The sequence below is a fragment of the Athene cunicularia genome (assembly GCF_003259725.1).
Source record: "Athene cunicularia isolate RWA chromosome 3 unlocalized genomic scaffold, athCun1 chr3_part1, whole genome shotgun sequence".
Classification (NCBI taxonomy): domain Eukaryota; kingdom Metazoa; phylum Chordata; class Aves; order Strigiformes; family Strigidae; genus Athene; species Athene cunicularia.
In genome coordinates this window covers 12,856,328-12,877,192 of record NW_020799097.1, presented here as the reverse complement: position 1 = coordinate 12,877,192, position 20,865 = coordinate 12,856,328, and the positions used below count along the sequence as shown (strand labels likewise).

The following is a 20,865-nucleotide window of genomic DNA, read 5'->3' as shown; positions in this document are numbered from 1 at the left end:
AAATATCTCCATTTGAATTTGCCTTTAAAATTAGTGGAGTGAACTGTCCGGGACGTTCACCAACTCCCATTGATTGTAGGGGGAGCTTGAACATTTCCTTCTCTGTCAGAAGCCTAACTTAAAACATCTATAACAGTATGAGATACCTCCCACCAAAATCAGTGTTAGCTATTGTTCTTAAGCAAAACATTTTCTCTTTTCACCAAACTCTCTTTGCTTGGGTGCTGGTTTGGTATGCCCATGATAGCTAACAGCTGGTATCCAGCCCCATGGGAACTAGTGAGAAAACAGCTTCCTTACTCTCATGAAGTTCATTTCAGATTCGTGTAGTTAAATGACAAAAGAAATCATCTTCATTATGGGTTAAATTCATTATGAGAAGACTAACAGAAGGATCTCTGTGTCCTTTCAAGTCTCATATGGGCCAATACGGCAGGACTTCACCTCTGGTGAAGAAATGTCTGAATACTTGTGTCAGACAAAGGCAGTCTCTGTGTGCAAAGCAGTGAAACTTGCAGCAGCCCATAAGTCCCATGTATTTGAGATCTTACAGGTAGCACTTTGGCTCTGCTTTCACTGCAAGGAAAACTAGGGCACTTAGGCATGGAGTCCTATATTTAAAAAAAAAAAAAAAAAAGTTAATCAGTGACAAAAGTAGTATCTTAGAAGACAGCAGCACATTACAGAGGACAAACATTTGCAGCTCTCCGATACAGCATTTTATTTCTTTCTCCTATTTCCTACTCACGATGTCTTGGCAAATCTTTCTGCTCCAGGACCTATGTTTTCCTCCCTCTGACACTACTGAAGGCCCTCAGAATTTTCTGCTAGGATATGAGCAGCAACTGTGTTCTGCCAGCTGCTGCAGGGCAGCTCTCTCCATGTCCTGCCTGGGAGAACCAGCACCCCTGGGCCTGGGGCTGAGGAATGCATCTGAGATTTCCTGTTGATTACAAAAGGTGAGTGATGGAGATGAGGGAACATTAGAAATGATTGCAGGAAACAGATACCATTATCTTTCCTAGTTTCTCACAACAACAACAGTTACCTGGGGCACACCAGACATTTTACTTCTTGTAGCAGCTAATTAGCAGAGACCACTGGTACAAATTTCAGTGTTCCTGATACTGACAGCAGCTGCAGTTTATACAGAGATCAGCCCTGGCTTGTGTACTTCCCACCCACTAGCTCTCTTCAAGACCTGGTTTGTAATTCAGGTTATATCACTTCAAAGAGTTTGACCTTCCCCTGTGTCATCCAGCTGCAACATGCTGAAGCAAAGAAATGGATTTACATTGAGATGGAAGAGAAATCAGTTCAGAGATTTGAATGTTCAAAGGGAATAGTTTTTCCTTCTTAGAAAATCATTCCCTATCTGTTGCTGAGGGGTGCTGCCTGGAAGCACAGATGATTCATTTCTTCTACATACATAAAAGCAGGGTTTAGAAGATGCACAATAGATGCCTTTCACACGTTCAGCAGAATTATTCTCAAGTGAACGTATTAGGCATCTATTGCTACCGAAACCTAAAAATAGCAGCTTTAGTGTTTCAGTTTTTAACTGATTCAAACACTGCACTAACAGAAACAGTGCTCTATGAATTCCTCATTTCTTCCCCATGCCTGGGAGTCATATGGTACACAACTTGCATGAAAGCTTGAAGCAGCAACACAATCTGCAGAAAAAAAGCACAACAGAGAGATCACAAAAACACCTTGTGGGAGAGCAGGGAGGATGAATGCTGCAGTATCACTGTCACCCTTAATAAAGAAATTTATTTTATTTTACCATCACTTTTCTCATTATATAACCCAGTACATAAATGACACACTACTACATGAGGCTTCCCAACATCTCCTGCTGAGCTGCCAAAATCTGCCAATACCCTCCTGAATGCTGTCACGGAAGACTGAATCTTTCTTTAGTGTGCAATTCCTGCATGCAGAAAGGGGAGTATTGATGGGCGTCTTGAAAGGGCTCAGCGCTGCTAATAAAGAATACCTGCTTAACAGTAAAAAAACAAAACAAAAAAAACCCAAACAAACAAAAAAAAAACAAACCAAAAACCAAACAAAAAAACCCACCACACTAAAACCCACACACAAAACCCAACAACAAAACACAAAACAGCCAACAAACCAAAAAACCCCATCACTTTACTGTTGAGTCAGTTTTTTTGTTTCAGTCTAATGCAGAGGCTCTCAAACTGCTGCCTGTGGGCCGGGGGTGATCCACATCATCACGGCTGGTCTGAAGACCCACACCACATACCCGGTGTTTCAGCTGAATGCTAAAGGTGCACAGTGATTTGTGCTGATAACCGACAGCGGTGCAGAGTCCTAACGATTTGCGAATAACTGTTTGAGAGCTGCCACTGATCAGCTGTGAGCAAGATGCTTCACCTCTGTGTGTCTTTGTTTCTCTTCCAGCACCATCTGTTTTGCTTAATTAAAGAGAAAGCTTTTCACTGTAAAGACCTTCCCTTCACAGGCATTTGTGAAATGCTTTTTACAGTGCACCTCTGAATTCATTCAGGACACAGAGCTGCCAAACCAACATTGATTACTACTATCAACAATATCTGTTTTAACTTGTCAGCTACGATAACACTATTACTAACAACATAGGAAACCAGAATCCTAAGAAGCAAAAAAACCCAAACAAAATTTAATACGAAAAACCAAAGGACTCTATGTGCTGTTTGGGGTATTGCTCTTTCAATCAAATATGAAAACAGTACTTGCATCCAAAAATGTATGCTAAACTCTCCAGATTGCTATGGAGTATAGCAACTTCTGGGCGTGTAGGATACTTCAAAGCACTTTGCTTCTCAAAGCGTCATTTTTCATACAGTCATCTGCATGCAGTTTTGCAGGCTTGTTTTTAATGGATTATTCAAAATGCTAATTTTTGCCTACTCTGCTATAATCTACTTAGAGTTTGGGTGGGATATTACACAAGGGATGCAAGGGATATGCAAGGGATATACAAGGGATAGTATCAGGAAGAAATCAAAGGCAATGGCTGTTGCCTTTGAGTTTTAGCTGCAGAAATAAAGCTGTGTTTCAACGCAACCCTAATTACAGTTTTGTGGTGCTTCGTCGAGCCCTGCTGATAAGTTTCTCTGGTAAACAGCTCTTTATTGTTCTTTCACATTCAGTCGCCATGGCAACTAGCATTTTAGGGTTTGATCCTGAGAGATGCCAAGCACCTGCTTCTGTGGCAGTATGTATGGGAGAGGAGGATTCAAGACATCTTACAAGATCAGTCCTTTCAATGACAACAGATTTGCTAAAGAAAAAGGAAAAAAAAAAAAAAAAAGCTTTTGATGTGCTTATTTAGAAGGAACTGTGAAAAAAAAAATCTCAGGTGAAACCTGGCCCCAGTTATACTTTACAAACATACACAGTATCTGACACCGCTTGCTCATGGGTGTAGTGAAATACAAAATAATAAAAAAAACCCAAACCAAAACAAAAAACCCCACCAAAAATCCCAACCCAAAACCCCCAAACAAACCAACACCAAAACCAACCAGCCTAAGGATCTAAATCCAAAGGAAATACTAGTCAGAAACAGAGCCCCAGAGTGTCACTAACAAAATGTTGGGAAGATTAATTCTCTTTAATTCACTGCCAAATCCTTCATTGCCTTCTTATTGTAAAAAGAGAAAAAAATTGCTTGGGAGGTCAAATCCAGGTGATAAACAGCTGAGCAAATTTTTTATTTTAGCTTCTGAATAATCCCTGAGGGACTCTCTTTTGTCTTTCCTGCTTACATTGACCTCAAACTGTTGGTCAGAGCCTGGAGAAATCACTCAATTTAGCAAAGAGTAGCTTTTTTTGTTCCTGTACAACTCCATTTCCTCTGAATTTATCTTGGTGTCTCAGTAGGAAGATAGAAGCTTTGTGTCAGCAGTTAGCAGATAGTTTGAATGTAAGCAGGTGTGAACATACCGATTGCTTCCTTATCTGATGCTGCCTGAACATGTTGGACCTGAGCAGAGAATTGCTTTCCTACCCTCTAGTAAATCGACAGCTGCCTCCTCTGACAAACCCCTTTACCTGCCAAGTCTGCAAAAGTCATCCATTGTACGATCCACCTAGCCCAATTCTGCTATCATGTGCAGCATTGTTAACCAGGGTGATGTCAGCAGCTTGAGGGAGTTGGTTTTATTTTCTCTGCTTCAGAACACAGGCCCGGGGTTAGTCTGTGTAAATGCGGACACCCATCTGAAGGGCACAATCACCTTCATCTGCTTTAGTATGGTAGAAGCAAGCCAGCACTACTAAAGGGCCGTTGACATCTTAAGTGGGGTGAATCACTTTCTATGGGTTTTCACTTCTTTCTTGTAAAATACAGAGGAAGCACGCTATGTCTATATTTGCTAGTCAGCTAATTAGAAGGAATCCAGCTCCTGATGGCTGAAGTCGTCTGTATACATGTCTGCACAACATTGCGCATTTAGGCATTTTGTCTTCAATTAGCCCTCGGACCAAAAAAATGTTATTCAGGTCATGCTGTATAGAAAGTAGTTGATTACAAGCAGACTTCTTGCTCATCTCTGAAAATGTGCAAGAGAGAAGAAATCAGGTCTTCAGATGACAGTTTGGCGACATCTTATCTTTACTCTTGGTGTTGCTATTAGTAGTTAGATTATGGTCAAGCTCAAGCTTTCTATTACGTGGACTTTAATAGATCTATCTCAGGACATTATGATGGGGGGATTTTTATTTCTTCTTGTTTCCATAGCCCAGGAAGCGATTGAGAGGAAAATAAATATTAGGTAATAGCAAAATTGAAATGAGCTAATATGGGTCACACTCCTTCTGATCGGTACCTACCGGCAATTAACACTAGAAAATATATCACCCTTAAAAGTGAGTACTTTCACATATAGGAAAGCAGCTACCTACTAGTCTACAGGGTTGTAGAAGTTTATGAAGAAACAGTATCTTCACATTTATTCTTCAGGCACAGATAGCTCTTAGTCCAATAAAAGGAACAATATACAAAAGACTAGCAAAGACTATATAATGGAATATCTATAATCATTCAGGGTTACCATTAGAGGACTGAGTTAGGGTTGTTTCAAATATATGGAAAGACTGGTTTCTTGCCCTTTGGATCAGGACAATTTCATAGGAAATTAGCTGGCAAAAGAGTCAAATGATCTGTAGTGGATGCCCTTTTTTGTCACCTACTTGACAACAACATAGTATGTGTCACTGTTTAAAAGAGTTTTTGCAAAGTGCAACGCTGAAAGCAACAAAATCCAGTGTTAAAGATGATGATTAAATTAGATGCAATTTAGGGCAGGAAGGGCAGGGTGGTAATAAAAAGCCTGTACTATTTTAAATGTCACTAGCTTACAGGTGAGCTGATGATGGTCAGGTTATTCCCTCCATGTCAAGCCCATTACAGACTGAAGTATTTGTGTGTTGTGATGTGTCAGTTCAAAGTCTGGAAAAGCTAGCTATAAAATGCATGCAGAGCAAAATCACACATTAGTCTGTTACTATTAAATACAAAATAAGATGTGGCTTAAAATAACTTCTAGCTCATCTTCAAGTAAAGTAATCCATCTATTTGCAAAGACATGTATTCATCCTCCACAGAGTAGGATCACCTACATTATTAATACTCATACAGTAATGCAACTCTCTTAGAGAGTATGCCACCGGAGACATTAATTCAGCTGCAGCACTCTTCTAGGAACACAGGGGTAGGGATTCATCCATCTACACACAAGGCAATCACCCCACGCTCCCTCTCTAGCAATGAAGAGAAATTGGTACTTCTAGGGTACAATCCATCTTATCTTAAAGTAGACATCTAAAACAGCCTGAGAAATGCCCAGAAGTGCCCATCTGATTCAAACATAAGCCTAGGAGAATGAGAAATTTATGCCATAAAGTTAGGTGAAATGGTTTTTACCCTGAATGTCTGGTCAAGACTTCCTACAGTTTGGAAGTAAAATTTTCCTTCCGTTTTGAGTTTGTGCAGCAGGTAGGAGATCTTAGCTGAAGACTTTACCCAGGACTGGTGCTTCAGCTCACTTCAGCAAAACAATACATCGAATTCAATGCTGTTACTTTGCTGGTAGATTCAGATGGACTTTTGCCCCAAGTCAAAGTTACAATGAGACAATTTGGTAAACAGGCATAGTCAGCCAGTATCACCCCTTCACCTTCCCTGCTAAACTTCTTTACAGACACAACTGCTCTTGCTTTCTCCCTTTATGACTGTAATTGAACTGCAAACACTCTCTCTAGGAGATTGCGGAGCAGCAATCAGTATATTAATTTCTATTTAGGATATTACTTTGTCTAGGCTATAGCCACAGCTAAAAGAAGCCTCCAGGGTTATACTCAAAGGACATAGAGAAAAATAGTTGTAATACAGTGAGTATCAGATCATTTAAATGTACAAAGATCAGCCTGAAGGTTCGTAGTTGTAAGAGTTGCTCAAATTCTTGTGAAATTATTTCATGCTGCTTACAGCTTTTTTTTTTTTTTTCATGCATTTTTCCTTTGCAGCTGTCTGTAGTCTTAGTGTAAAATCATCATGTCAGCAGTGTATATGTAAGCACGTGTGTGCACGTCTCTTTTTCTCCCACTTTCCCTCTAAATATATGTTTATCTCTGTGCCTAGCTATATGTTTGTATCTGTATGTCTGGGGTGGGTGTGTAGAGGCCGATTTGTTGGTTATAAAAAGTAAATGGCTAACATTTCTACTAACATCCAATAGTTAGCAGAGCTTTATATTGAACCTTTTGGCAACTTTCATGATCAAACTGGAGCAGTAGATTTAGTTCTAAGAAGTACCTCATCTTTACTCTGTGTAAATTAATCACCAGCTGGATGTGCGAGATACTGAGTGGCATCCCCCTCTTCAAGAATATTACCCAGCACTTGAAGAGGAAAAGAAAGATAAAAAGGGAAGGAGACAGAGCTATCATGCTGCTCCGTACACGAGGGAACCTCACACAGCAGGTTGCAATCTGAACTGTCCCATTTCATTATGCCACTGAGGCAGACCCCTGCAGTGCATTAAGGTTTTAAAATCATTTAGGAAATATGAAGATACATTGTTATGAAATCACTTCATTACACTTCAAAAACAATATTCTGATGTCCATTTTTTTTACATAATAAAGATTGTCTTTCACCAGAGGGGACTGGCAAGTGAATATAGACTGAGTTTCTGGAATAATGTGATTAGTATGGAAATGGAAACGGACTGTAAATAATACTCAGGATGATCTTTTGTTCAGCCACATCAAGGAATCAAACAAAAGCTTGCTAAGACTGACTTCCATGGTGTACTGAAAATAGACAAAAGTATTTCAGTAGAGGCTTTTGCCATGTGCATGATCAGCTTAAAGTCGTTCCTATAGAAGATTTATTGGTAATATACTTTCAATTTATCTGGTTAATTTTTGATGAATTACAGTGAAAACTTTGTAGATACACTTACACATTAAAATTAATGGTTATCAGATAAACTTTATCTGATTACTGTACTGTCAAATAATCTTTACTTTGCAGAAAAAGTATGTATATATATATGGCAAAATCAGTGTGAGTCATATCTATGTTCATATAACACTGCGAAAGCACATGAAAATCTTAATTCAGAATTCTTAATTCAAAAACCTACCTATGGAAATTTCTTTTTGATTTCAAAAAGCAAAAACTGGAAAAAAACACTTTTAAAAATTTGCATTGAAATTATGTTTTATTACTTTATAGTTATTAAAAACCAACAAGTAGTCCAGTAATGAATGACTAATAAGAATCTTTTTGGTAACATTTATTTACTTTTACAGCCAAAAGTATACAATGTTGATGTTAATTCAATTTAATTCTCTGCAATGCATACATACATTTTTCTTAAACTACATATGGGAGCCTTCTTTAACTCATCATTGAGCACACTTCCTTTATCTACATTTATTTTTTTATGAATTAGATATAAACTGAAAATATCTCTATGTGTGAAGAATAAGTCAGTAGACTCAAGATATACTATTTAAAGTTTGATGAAAAATACAGAAGTGTAACTGGAACTTCATTTCTGTTTGCACCAAGAAACTTTGAAGAAATGTTAGTGGAAAAAGGGAAGTCTTTAAGGACTTAGGTACTACCATCACCTCATGTTTTCAAGATACTGTACAATACAAATATCTGTATTTAGACCACCTCGACTAGATGTATTTTGAATGTCAGACAACTGGAACTTTGTCAGTATTTTCCTCCATCAAAACTGGTTTTAGAAGAATTGGAAACTGGGCCCTTATGTGGAAGCCACACATCTCGTGAATTCTTATGAATTACACACAGTCATTTTTATTTAGTAACAAAGAAACAGATTTTCAAGAACTTAAATTTCAATAAGAATACAGAAGCTATTAAAAAAAAAAAAAAAAAGCGCTGAATCCATCTTCCTATTCTCTTCCGTGGACACCAGGTATTATTTCCAATATTCAACCATAATCATTAAGGTTTTCTGTGGTCTTGGCCTGACATATCCATTACTGAGACAATCTGTGATGCAACTTTCTGGAAGTTAATTTTTGTGGCTGCTATGAATGTGTCAACACTGAATGAGACATGCACTACCAGGTATCTTTGTGTTGAAGGTCTATCCTTCAGGAATAGCTTACTCTTCACCTGGCTTCAACTACTATCCTAAACTGTAAATTAAAAAAAAAAAAAATTGTTTAATTTCTCTTTTTCATATAAAAATTTAAGGAACAAGAAAGAAAAACAAATATGCTGGGAAAGGGAAAGGAGGTTGTTGGGAAAAAAGGAAAAATTTGAAAGAAACAAAACAGAGGCAGAAAGAAAATGAGAAAAAAATTGAAGGATTTGGGTTTATTATTTTTGTTTTACAGGAAGTAGAAAGTCTAAAACCAATTATTTCTACTGAGCAAAAAGTTCTGTAAAGCTTAGTATTTTTCAGTTAGTTTCAGTAATTAGGGGATGTTGGGGATTACTGGAGGACAAACACAAGGCACAGAATATACATAGAACTCACTGTATTAGTAATGGCGTTTCAGTTAGGAACAGTAATTTCCAAACAAAATCAGAATGAATAAAAATAGTAGCATTTTTCCAAAACTTGCATGGCTACAACTGTATCGCTGTGGATGTGCCTCACACTGAATCTCATTTTTGTTCCTCCCACGTGTAATAAACATGGTTTAAATAAACGTACATCACTGCAGTTGGATTTGCTTTTGGTGATAGTTATATCCTGCATCAATTTACCTAGCCCAGTTAAATTTTTTTTTTGTGTGTGTGTGCAGACAAAGGTTAGGAGTAGCTGGAGAAAAATAAAAAGAGAAAAATAATGAAAAAATCCAACACCAACTCAAAAAAAAAAAAGGGTGGGTGGGGGAATTAAAAGCACTTCCCTTTGATGGGATTGTTTTTGCAGTCTGTAAGGGTGCATGAAGTTAGATACCGTGGTTGGGAAACTTAATACCTGGATACAACGGAGAATTTCTCTTGGAGATTAGTGAACTGCTGCATAAATCATTTTCATCTAAACATTTGTGGATTATTGAGATAGGGACCTTATACTGTAAAAATGCTTCTCAAGGTGTTCATTATGAGATCTTCATGTCTGATAAATGTCTTGTCTCCCAGTTCTTTGACTTTACCTCTGCAGTGATCTTTGGTCTTTGTTATACTTTACTTGTTTTGCATGGAAGGAAACTTTGATGTTAACTACACTTCAGTGGATATTGATCTCTCTCCTTTGACCACAAAGGACTTAAAGCAAGGTGAGGATTCTCCTCCCCTTGTGTGACTAAACAGACATTTCCTTCATCTATTTTTCCTTTTCTTTCATTCTATTGTAATGTTACAGTAAACAATTGCTATATTACAATCAGTTGTGTGGCTGTTCTGTGTGAAATCGGTATTAAAATAAATGATACATGTACTTTCTAAACTCCTTCAGAACAAAAGCTGTTGCTGAAAGGTGGAGACATTCAGTCCTGACAGTAGGAACCATTAAAAAATAAGAAGTAAAGCTAGATATTATGCACAGGAAAAAAATATCCTGCATCTAAAAAGCTTTTTGACCAAAAGAAGGACAAAGCATCTTCTATGCTTATCTCAAAGGGATTTAAATATTTTTTGCTTTGCTGATGACATAAATAGGGGCAGAAGAGTTTATGGTAGTATTTTTAGGGTCTGCCAGAAGTTTGAGCTTAGCAAGTCAAACAACATCATACTTCAAACACAGTCATCATTTCACACTAAAGACCTCTTGAGTCCTGGAGATCTCTTACCAGTTGACACCTAAACAACTGACACGATACCCCCGAGGAAGCCACTGTTGCACCCCTTCTGCCAGCCAAAACCGAGTGGTGTCAAAGGCGTTATTTCTTTTGGCAGGCTGAAATGGCAACATGGAAGATTCATAGTGTACTAAAAGTCCAATACTCTGCTGTTAACTATACACAACAGCACTCCAAAAGGAAGTCAGCCACATGACAGTGGGTAATAGAGTTTTCAGCTTTGTCTGATTGCATTACAAACACCACACATATTGAAACACTCTGGCAGCTTCCTAGCACTCCCAGTGAGGAACCTAAACCTTTTGACCTCAAACATCTTATTAAAGCCTATGCTGGACTGTGTCTCCACAAGGGAAAGCCCAAGAAACTACTGGACTTATTCTCCTCTATAATTCATTCAAGTAAGCCCTTGCTGAGTGGAGGACCTTAGCTTTGATGTTAAAGTCTCCTAATTGGAAGGAAGTGAAGTGTTAGCCTGTCAGGCTATTAGTCTCTCATCAAATACTTTAAGAGTTATCAGAACACTGAAGTTCTCACACCAGTGCAAAGAGAGCACGGAGTGGCCTGTTTTTTGTTAAAAGTGTTTAAACTTTGCATCTGTCTAACAACCTCCCCCAAAATTTAATATACATGGAGTTCCTTGATATTTCTTTCCTTTTATCTTCACCTTTTCCCTTTCAGAGCCTCCATTTTTCTATTGCCTACAGCACATCAGGTCCTATTAGTAGGAATGTGGGGGATAACTGGTGTAAGCTGTAAGGTCTCAAGATTCATATTACAGCCCTAGCTATTGCATGCCTAGGGTGACCTAACTCTCTGCTGTTTGGCTGTGGAATACTTACTTCTGTGGTGATTTTCCTCTCAGGAAAGTGACCTCTGAGAAAGGTGTCCTTACAATAAGTAACCTTAAAACCCAACCATTTCTGGAGGATGGCTTAGTCCTAAAGCCTCAGTACAGGTCCAGGCTTTGTTATGTGCTTATTTATAGTATTTACTTACATTAAATTAACTTAAATCTCCAAATATGTTGCTTCTCTCTTAATTACTGGAGCTTTCTTGCTTTACAGATTGGGTACTCAAACAGAAGGATGGAGTGTTTCTTTCCTGGGCATATCCAACTAGTCTAAGATGAGAGTTGGCTGGAGTAAAAGTCTTACAGGGATACGACTAAACTCCTTCCAGGATTACACAAAGTTGAATTCTATGTAATTTCTATTCTTCAAGTTGTCAGTAGCATCCAAAATGCCACAGTGAAGAAAATCTGTGAAATAGTATAAAATATCTACCTAAAAGGAAATTTCTGAATTGCACGTCTTCTGGAATTGTGAAAATAGTTACATGGTCACATCTGCTCTGTTTCTTAGTTTACAATATGAGCCTAAAGAAATGATGTACCACCAGTGTAAATATTTCTGTTCTACAAAGTTTTCTCCATTTCCATTTGCCTAGTGGCAATCATGCAAAAAAATTACCTATGGCATTTCATGCATATCTTCCATAATACTAAGCATTCCTTTTGTTTTGCAAGATGATATCCATATGAAAGCAAATCTAATGCATCTGTGCCCTTACTATGCACATCTCTTCCCTGGCTGAGTATAACCCTGTTCATGAACAATTATCTTTTTCATGCAAGTGTTTGCTAGTCAGGTCTCTTATTTTACCTTATGCTTGGTTCTGGCCACACTTTCATCTGCTTTTGGATGTGTCATGAGTTATGTCTATTCCAACAACTTCTTTAAATTTCTCTCCACTGTTTCTTTTTAGTAATCTCATCAACATAATGCCCTTTCGTAAGTTATTCCCATCTCTGACTGTCCAGTCTTTTATCATTAAATATTGTAGGGTTTTACACTTCATAATTATTCTGATGACTCTGCTTTTTTAAATTGGAAAAATTCTTTTTTTCTTTGATAGCTTAAGCAATCAGGTCCAAGCAATTTTTTCTTTCAGTCTAGTAAGCTTACTCACTAGTTATATATTCAGGCCTCAAAGATATCCATGGCACTTTATCAAATATGTCTGCTTCTGGGATGAAGGTCAGTTAGCTGTCTGAGGTCATTAAAAAAATCATCTCAACTATCCTCTTCCACCCAGACCAGATGTCCACAAGTCAGGGTGTAAAAGCTAATGACTGCACACTTTTTGCATTATTCTGAATGAGTTTAGTTTGGTTTACTGTCATTAATTTTCTTCTCTCCTGACATCAGATATTGATACGGTTTGGACTTTTCACAGAATAGGAGCCTGGAAACCAAATTGTTGTTTTATTCATATGGCTACTTTTTCAAACATATATGATTTGTGTTTGAGTAAGCAACAAGAAGCATTTACAAGTCACTGCCTGTGGTATTTCAAAAGTGGAGAGCATATACCAGGCTCCCAGCTGTGCTCAAATACCACTCTTACATCCCTATATAGGCACAATACCTCCCATGTTTGTGTCATTAGTAAATGTCACTAGAGGAACATAGGTCACTGTGGAAAATACTACATTACACACAATTTCAGAGTGATCCACAGACAACTTCACAAATAATCTTTCTCTGTTAATCATTCCCCTTTCAAGACACCTCTGTCATGATCTATCTCTTTGGCTAATTCCTTCTGCACTTTGAGTGTAACTTATGTACTATCTCCTCCAGTCCAGCTCATAATTATCACATATTTTCAATACTGAATGCCTTAATAAAGTCCACACATCTCAAACCTACACATTTCTTTTAAGTAAAATAAAAAATTACTCTTTATAAAATAAAAAAAATAAATAAATAAAAAAAAAAAAGAAGTAGATTAGTGATGTGGCTACAGAAAATTGAGGTGAAATTTCATTCCTTTCTACATTTATACCCACTTTTTTTGTCTTTCAAAATCTAGTCCTGGGACAAAATCTTAACTGGTACACACCAGTATAAATCTGTAATGTGTCTTCTTAGGAGTGATTATTAATGACTAAATATCAGGTAAAGAAATAGATTATAATTTCTCTGCACTGTCCTGATTTGTCCATTGCTACATTCCGGCTTGGTTTTCCTTGCCTTTGATTTTCCCCAGCCTGCCACACTGCCAAGTAACCACCATGATTGTGTATATCATTTACAGAAACTATGACTTTATAATCCCTGAAGTACATAAGCCTTAGCACAAGCTACTTCATCTGGATAAGTGCTGATTTAGAGCAGTTGAGAACTTCTCCCTTGTGTTCAGATTTACTGCCCATCTGGAAGACACTGACACTAAAGCTTATATAGGACTGGGTCATAACTTAAGCCACATTAAAGAAGAGATCAGAACAAGCATATATAGAATTCCCTTCAAGCTATCCTTGCTATTAAACTGCAAACAGCTCTAATTTCCAAAATGTAGATAAATCTCAAATATACCTATGAAGTCAACTCTGAGAAGGTTGTTGAACAGGCAGAGAGTTACAGCAGTGCTTAGTCACTGGGAGCATGTCTTCCTTGCAGCCGGAAAGGATGAGTGTGGCTATGCATGATTGGCATAGCTGCTGCATTAATCGCAGCTATCTGGGTAAAAATGATACTGTGAGAGCCTGAACTCAGCACAATTTCAGCATGAGTTTTGCAGTCTCAGGGAGCCCGGTAGAGCTGTATGCCGGAGGCAATGTGCTCCAGGTTGTACCTCTGTGACCTGGCCTCTGCATTACTGCCACGGAGGATGAAAGCCAGCAGCAATCCCACCGCTCACTGCAGCAGGGCTGCATCTGGCACATATACGGCCTGGTCAGCACTGCCAGCTGTGGGATGCACACAGCGAGGACCAAGTCTTCTGAAAAGCTGCCCACTGCACTCAAGCATGTCCTTCCTAAGAAGAAAGCTGCTAGAAAGCCTTCTACCTTGGATTAATTCGTGCTTATTTTTGTGGGATAGTAGTAAACAGCTTGTCAAATTGCCAAACCTTCATCCAGAAAAAAGGGCCGCACAGCTTTTGAAAGAAAACCTAACCAGAACGTAATAAGGAGAAAACAATTTTGCTCGAAATTTCCCAGAAATAGCCAGCCTGAGGAGGAAACCAGCATGGAGCATTAAACAATGGATTAGTTTGGAAAGTATGTGAGATCTGATAATAGCTTCTTGTAGTACAAAGCGTTCGACAGCTGTAATAAGGCAGTGCCATCAGTTCTGCCCATAATTTACTATTAATAAAAATAAAGACTTTCAGTTGGATTAGCTGCATAGTGTAAGAAAAAAATACATTCCATAATGATAATTTTCTTGACTCTTATACAAAATTTGATGCTACTGCAAAATCTGCCTTTCTTTCCTGCTGCTGCTAACATCATGCTAGCTATGTCTGAGTGCAGAATATGTCAAATGTTGCTTGAAGCTTGAGATTTCAATACTGCATGGAAAGCTGCTAATCTGCTAGTCTGGAATCCTGAAAGTCACTGATCTTTGTCTCTATCATTCAGATTCTTAAAATCATCTGATCAAGAAACTTTTGTATTATTTCTACTTTCATCCCTTGCCCCTTCCATTTTCTTGCAAATTAAATATTTTAAAGGATGTTTATGCATTGACTGTCAAGTAGAATTCACCCCATTAAACAGAATCAATTTATTTGGATCCAGAGTAAAGGATTCCCATAAAGCTTCCCATCACTCTAGCCATCTACTTGAAAGGAGAAAGTTGCTGCTGTGAGACGTCATTTCCTACATGCTTTCTTCAAGGAGAGCTGGCTTTCTAAAGAATAATGTTTTGTTTAGCTAATGAATAAAGCTTGCTCTACATAGATTGCAATTGTAGTATCAGATTCTCTGTATTTTATACAACAGGATAATTGACCATTTATTCAATGGATCACTAGAAAATGCTTGACCGTAATAATAATTGGAATGAACAGAAAAGAATTCTAAATGCCACAGTCTAACAAATACATTACTTCATCAGAAGGGCAGTTTTGGGTCCCAGCTTATACACATCATGCTGATCTGAATGCTTTCTTAACATTAAGTGCTTCATATTTAAAAGTGCTGTGCAGACATTAAGTAATCAATCAGTTTTCTTATTACAATATTTTATCCTGTTCTGTGGTGTCAGGTTTGCCATATTATAAACTACTATAAGTGCCAATCAGAAGATGCAGAGTGCCTTTTTTGATGCTTAATGCAGTTTGTTGTGCTTAAATTATAACTGATTGGAATGCTCTTCATTCAGTTACATTCATCATGTTTTCAGAAACACTGGCTTTTTATCTTGAATATAGTTTTGTAACAGCATTCTGTGGCACTGTAATGAATGAAAAAAGTAAAAACTGATGCATATATACAGTAAGCCATAAGAAAATGATAATTTACAATGAACAGAACAGAATAGAATAGAATAGAATAGAATAGAATAGAATAGAATAGAATAGAATAGAATAGAATAGAATAGAATAGAATAGAATAGAATAGAATAGAATAGAATAGAATAGAATAGAATTTCAGTTGGAATGGACTTGCAATGATCATCTAGTGCAACTGCCTGACCACTTCAGGGCTGACCAAAAGTTAAAGCATGTTATTGAGGGCATTGTCCAAATGCCTCTTAAACATGGAGAGGCTTGAGCATCGACCACCCCTCTGGGAAGCCTGTTCCAGTGTTTGGGCCACCCTTTCGGAAAAGAAATGCTTCCTAATGTCCAGTCTAAATCTCTCCTGGCGCAGCTTTGAACCATTCCCACACACCTTATCACTGGATACCAGGGAGAAGAGATCAGCACCCCCCTCTCCATGTCCCCTCGTCAGGAAGCTGTAGAGAGTGATGAGGTCACCCCTCAGACTCCTTTTCTCCAAACTAGACAAGCCCAAAGTCCTTAGCTGCTCCTCATAGAACATGTCTTCCAACCCTTTCACCAGCTTTGCTGCCCTTCTCTGGACACATTAAAATACTTTCACATCCTTCTTAGTTTGTGGGGCCCAGAACTGCACACAGTACTCAAGGTGAGGCTTCACCAACACTGAGTACAGTGGTATAGTCCCGTCTTTAACCAGCTGGTTATGCTGTGTTTGATGCACCCCAGGATGCAGTTTGTTCTCTTGGCTGCCAGGGCACACTCCTCACTTATACTGACCAGCACCCCCAGATCCCTCTACCTTTGCAGTATTTCCCATGCATAGAATAGGAAATGCTTCAAACATCTTTGTCAATTTAATCCCTCTGTCAGTAAATAATTACTGACAGGTTTGTGTTCCACTATGAAGCTGGAAAATTATTTCCACCATTCTGCTCACACAGAAGTTGGTCAAAGGCTCAAATATCCAACCAAACTCAGAATTTGGCCTTGATTTTTCTTAATGCTTCAGAAAAAAAATGCCACATTTTAACCTCAGATATATAGCTTATCTCTTTAGATAGTGTAAATGAATATAATTCTACCAGTTTCCATGAAATTATGATGTACCCTCACTGAGAATCTTGCCTTGGGATTCCAGTAAAATTAATGGCAATGCCTGTGTTCAAGGACAGATTTTAATGAGTGTCTCAGAAGTGCTGACAGACAAATAGATATCTTTTGTCCAAGTCATCTGAAGGACAAGCAAGCAAAAATGCTTTCCTTCCAGCTCAGTTTAGGAAGTGAAATGAAAGCATTATCCAGCTTGGCAGTTTAAAGACAGTGAGAGCTGTGGTCAGTGGCTTTGATTCCAGCCTCCCTTCTAAACCTGCCAGACTCCACATGTGGGGTGCATGCCAGTGCTAGCATGTCACAGTGACCTGGACAGTGGGATGCACACATCAGATCATGCAGGAAATGTAAAGTACTATGAGAGTATTTACAACTTTTTGCTGTCAGAATAGCTCTGATAAAGTGTGGAAGAAAGCAGGCAGAACAATGAAAGCAAACAGAAAAGAAAGCAATACTTGACTTCCCTCCTGCCCTTTAAGGACATTACTCTAAACTACTTGAGCTTGTGAATAAATCAGCTAAGCTGCACACTATGCTACATTCTTTAGACTATTTAATCTTGCTTTGGTAACACGTTATAATCTTCCTGTATTCTGTTACTCATTTACTTACTTGTTAATAATACATTATACTCCAGATGTTAAGAATGCAACTAGCTTACAGAAGTTTCTAATAACCATTGTTTCCTGTGCTGCTTCTTTCAGTAATTATGAGCATGGTATAAAGAACTGTACATAACTTCATAGTTATGACCAACTTTAGGTAGTCAGCTGATAAGCAGCTAGATAGCTAAATCTGAAGTTTAGCTGTGGTTCAGGCCCCTGTCTGGTTTGAATGGAGATAGCAATGGAACAATTCCATCTCAAATCCATGGAAGAATCTGACTCCAGGCATGTGGATTCACGCCAAAACACAATTTTTGTCAGCAAAGTCAACACTTACTGTCCAGTGATCTTGAAGAGAGGGGATTTTAAAGATATTTTTTCATAAGTTTTCTCAAAATTGCCTCAGCAAAGGAATGTTTGGTGGCCACTCCAAGATCTTTTATAAAAGTATGTTTCAAGAATAATGAAAATAATAAAGAGTTCATATTCAACATTTTTGAGGAAGTGCATTTTTATATGTTTAAAACATTTTCTGATAGAGAAATGGCATGCTGACATAGCATACTGTTACGAGAGTATCTTTAGTATTTTACAATATTCTGAAAATTTAAATTCAGAAATTGGGGATTTTTTTTTATTGGTTGCTTGCTTGCTTCCCATGTACCGATCCTGTAGAGAAAGTATAGTGTCAACACCAGAAATGCACATGTTAGATTTGACTGGAGTTTCAACAAGAAGGGCCAGAAGGAGGATCCGGGGAACTACAGGCCTGTCAGTCTGACCTCAGTGTCAGGGTTAAAGTTATGGAGCAGATCATCTTGAGTGCCATCGCACAGCATGTACAGGACAACCAGATGACCAGGCTCTGTCAGCATGGGTTTATGGAAGGCAGGTCCATCTTGACTAATCTGATCTCCTAAGACAAGGTGAACCACTAAGTGGATGAGGGAAAGGCTGTGGATTTTGTCTACCTAGACTTTAGTAAAGCCTTTGACACCTTTTCCCACAGCATTCTCCTGGAGAAACTGGCTGATCATGGCTTGGACAGGTTTACTCTTCCCTGGGTAAAAACTGGGGGCATGGACAGGCGCAAAGAGTTGTGGTGAATGGAGTTGAATCCAGTTGTCAGTCACTCACAAGTGGTGTTCCCCAGGGCCCAGTATTGCGGCCAGTTCTGTTTAATATCTTTAGTAATGGTTTAGAAAAGGAGATTGAGTGCACCCTGAGTAAGTTTGCAGAGGACACCAAGTTGAGTGGGAGTGTTGGTCTGCATGAGGGTAGTAAGGCTCTACAGAGGGATCTGGACAGCTGGATTGATGGGCCAAGGCCAATTGTATGAGGTTCAACAAGGCTTAGTGCTGGGTCCTGCACTTGGGTCACAACAACCCCATGCAACTCTCCAGGCTTGGGGAGGAGTGGCTGAAAAGCTGCCTGGCAGGGCCTGGGCATGGTGGTTGACAGCCAGCTGAACATGAGCCCACAGTGTGCTCAGGTGGCCAAGAAGGCCAATGGCACCTAGCTTGTGTCAGAAATACTGTGGTCAGCAGGACTAGGAAAGTGATTGTCCCCCTGTACTCGGCACTGATGAGGCTGCACCTCAAATACTGTGTTCAGCTTTGGGTCCCTCACTACAAGAAAGACATTGAGGTGCTGGAGTGTGTCCATAGAAGGACAACAAAGGTGGTGCAGGGTCCAGAGCACAAGTCTTATGAGAAATGGCTGAAAATTGTTTAGCCTGGAGAAAAGGAGACTCAGGGGAGACTTTATTGCTCTCTACAGCTACCTGAAAGGAGGTTGTAGTGAGATGGTTGTTGGTCTCTTTTCCTAAGTAATAAGTGATAGGACAAAATGAAATGGCCTTAAGTTGCACCAGGTGAGGTCTTGATTGGATATTAGGAAAAATTTCTTCACTGAATGGGTTATCAGGCATCGGAACAGGCTGCCCAGGGAAGTGGTTGAGTCACCGTCCCTGGAGGTATTTCGAAGATGCATAGACGTGGTGCTTAGGGGACATGGTTTAGTCACTTCTAGGATGAGGTTACAACATTGGTGGATAAGGGAAGAGCAACTGACATAATCTACTTGGACTTGTTCAAAGCATTTGACACTGTCTGGCACAGCATCCTTGTCTCTAAATAGGAGAGACATGGATTTGACAGATGGACTACTTGGTGGATAAGGCATTGGCTGGATGGTCATACTCAAAGAGTTGCAGTCAACAAGCTTAACATCCACGTGGAGAGCAGTGATTAGTGGCATTCCTCAGGGGCCAGTATTGGGACTGATGCTGTTTAACATCATTGTTGGTATGTTGGGCTTATGTGTAGTGGGGGGTTTTGGTAGCAAATGAGGGACTACAGAGGTGACTCCTGTGAGAAGCTTCTAGAAGCTCCCTAAGCTCCAAGTCAGACCTGCCTCTGGCCAAGGTTGGGCCACTTAGCAACAGTGGCTGTGCCTCTGTGAAAACATATTTAAGAAGGGGAACCTGGAGAGGAGGAGGAGTTGTGAGGAAAATACCTATGCAAACACTGAGGTCAGAGGAAGAGAGGAGGAGGATGGGCAGGTGCATCAGAACAGAGGTTCCCCTGCAGCCCGTGGTGAGAGGGCAGGCTGTCCTCTTGCAGCCCATGTAGGACTCCACACTGGAGCAGGTGGCTGTGCCCAAAGAAGGCTGGGATTCTGTGGGAAGCCCCTGCTGTTGTTATTCAGTGCTGGGAGAACTGCAGTCCATGGAAGGGACACACACTGGAATAGTTTGTGAAGATCTGCAGCCCATGGGAAGAACTCACCTCAGAGAAGTTGGTGGACTGTCTCCCATGAGAGGGACCACACGATGGAGCAGGGGAAGAATGTAAGGAGGAAAGAAGCGACCTTCCTCCTCCCTGAGGACATGGACGTGTTCAAGTGGGTCCAGAGGAGGCCACAAAGATGATCAGGGGGCTGGATCAGCCCTATGAAGATGGGCTGAGAGTTGGGATTGTTCAGCCTGGAGAAGAGAAGACCTTATAATAGTGGCCTTCCAGTACTTACACAGCAACAGCAGGAAAGATGGGAAAGGACTCAGGGAGTGTAATGATAGAGGGGTAATGGTTTTAATCTGAAAGAGGGTAGATTTAGATTAGATGTAAGGAAGAAATTCTTTCCTGTGAGGGTGGTGAGACACTGGCACAGGTTGCCCAGAAAAGCTGTGGCTGCCCCCTCCCTGGCAGTGTTCCAGGCCAGGTTGGACGGGGCTTGGAGCAACCTGGTCTGGTGGAAGGTGTCCCTGCCCATGGCAGGGGGGTTGGAACTAGATGATCTTTAACCCAAACCAACCCAAACCGTTCTATGATTCTATGATTCTATGTTTAGTGGTAGACTTGGCAGTGTTAGGTTAACAGTTGGACTTGATTACCTTAAAGGTCTTCTCCAACCTAAATAGTTCTGATTCTATGATTCTATGAGAAGTCAGCCTCAAGGTGCCCAAGGACCTACTTTATTTAGCAGAAAGGCAGTACTGATCTTTGAAGAAGAGGCAACAATTAGGCACCATTAC

The 20,865-nt window shown here is 39.5% G+C and overlaps 1 long non-coding RNA gene across 1 annotated transcript; it reads right to left on the bottom strand.

Moving 5' to 3' along the window:
• Positions 1–3,749: 3,749 nt before the first annotated feature.
• On the bottom strand, positions 3,750–20,510 carry LOC113478591. Its single transcript, XR_003398090.1, has 3 exons — positions 20,391–20,510; positions 17,664–17,666; positions 3,750–3,759 (listed from the first exon to the last, which is right to left on the bottom strand). It is a non-coding gene; the product is annotated as an uncharacterized LOC113478591 (long non-coding RNA).
• Positions 20,511–20,865: the final 355 nt, after the last annotated feature.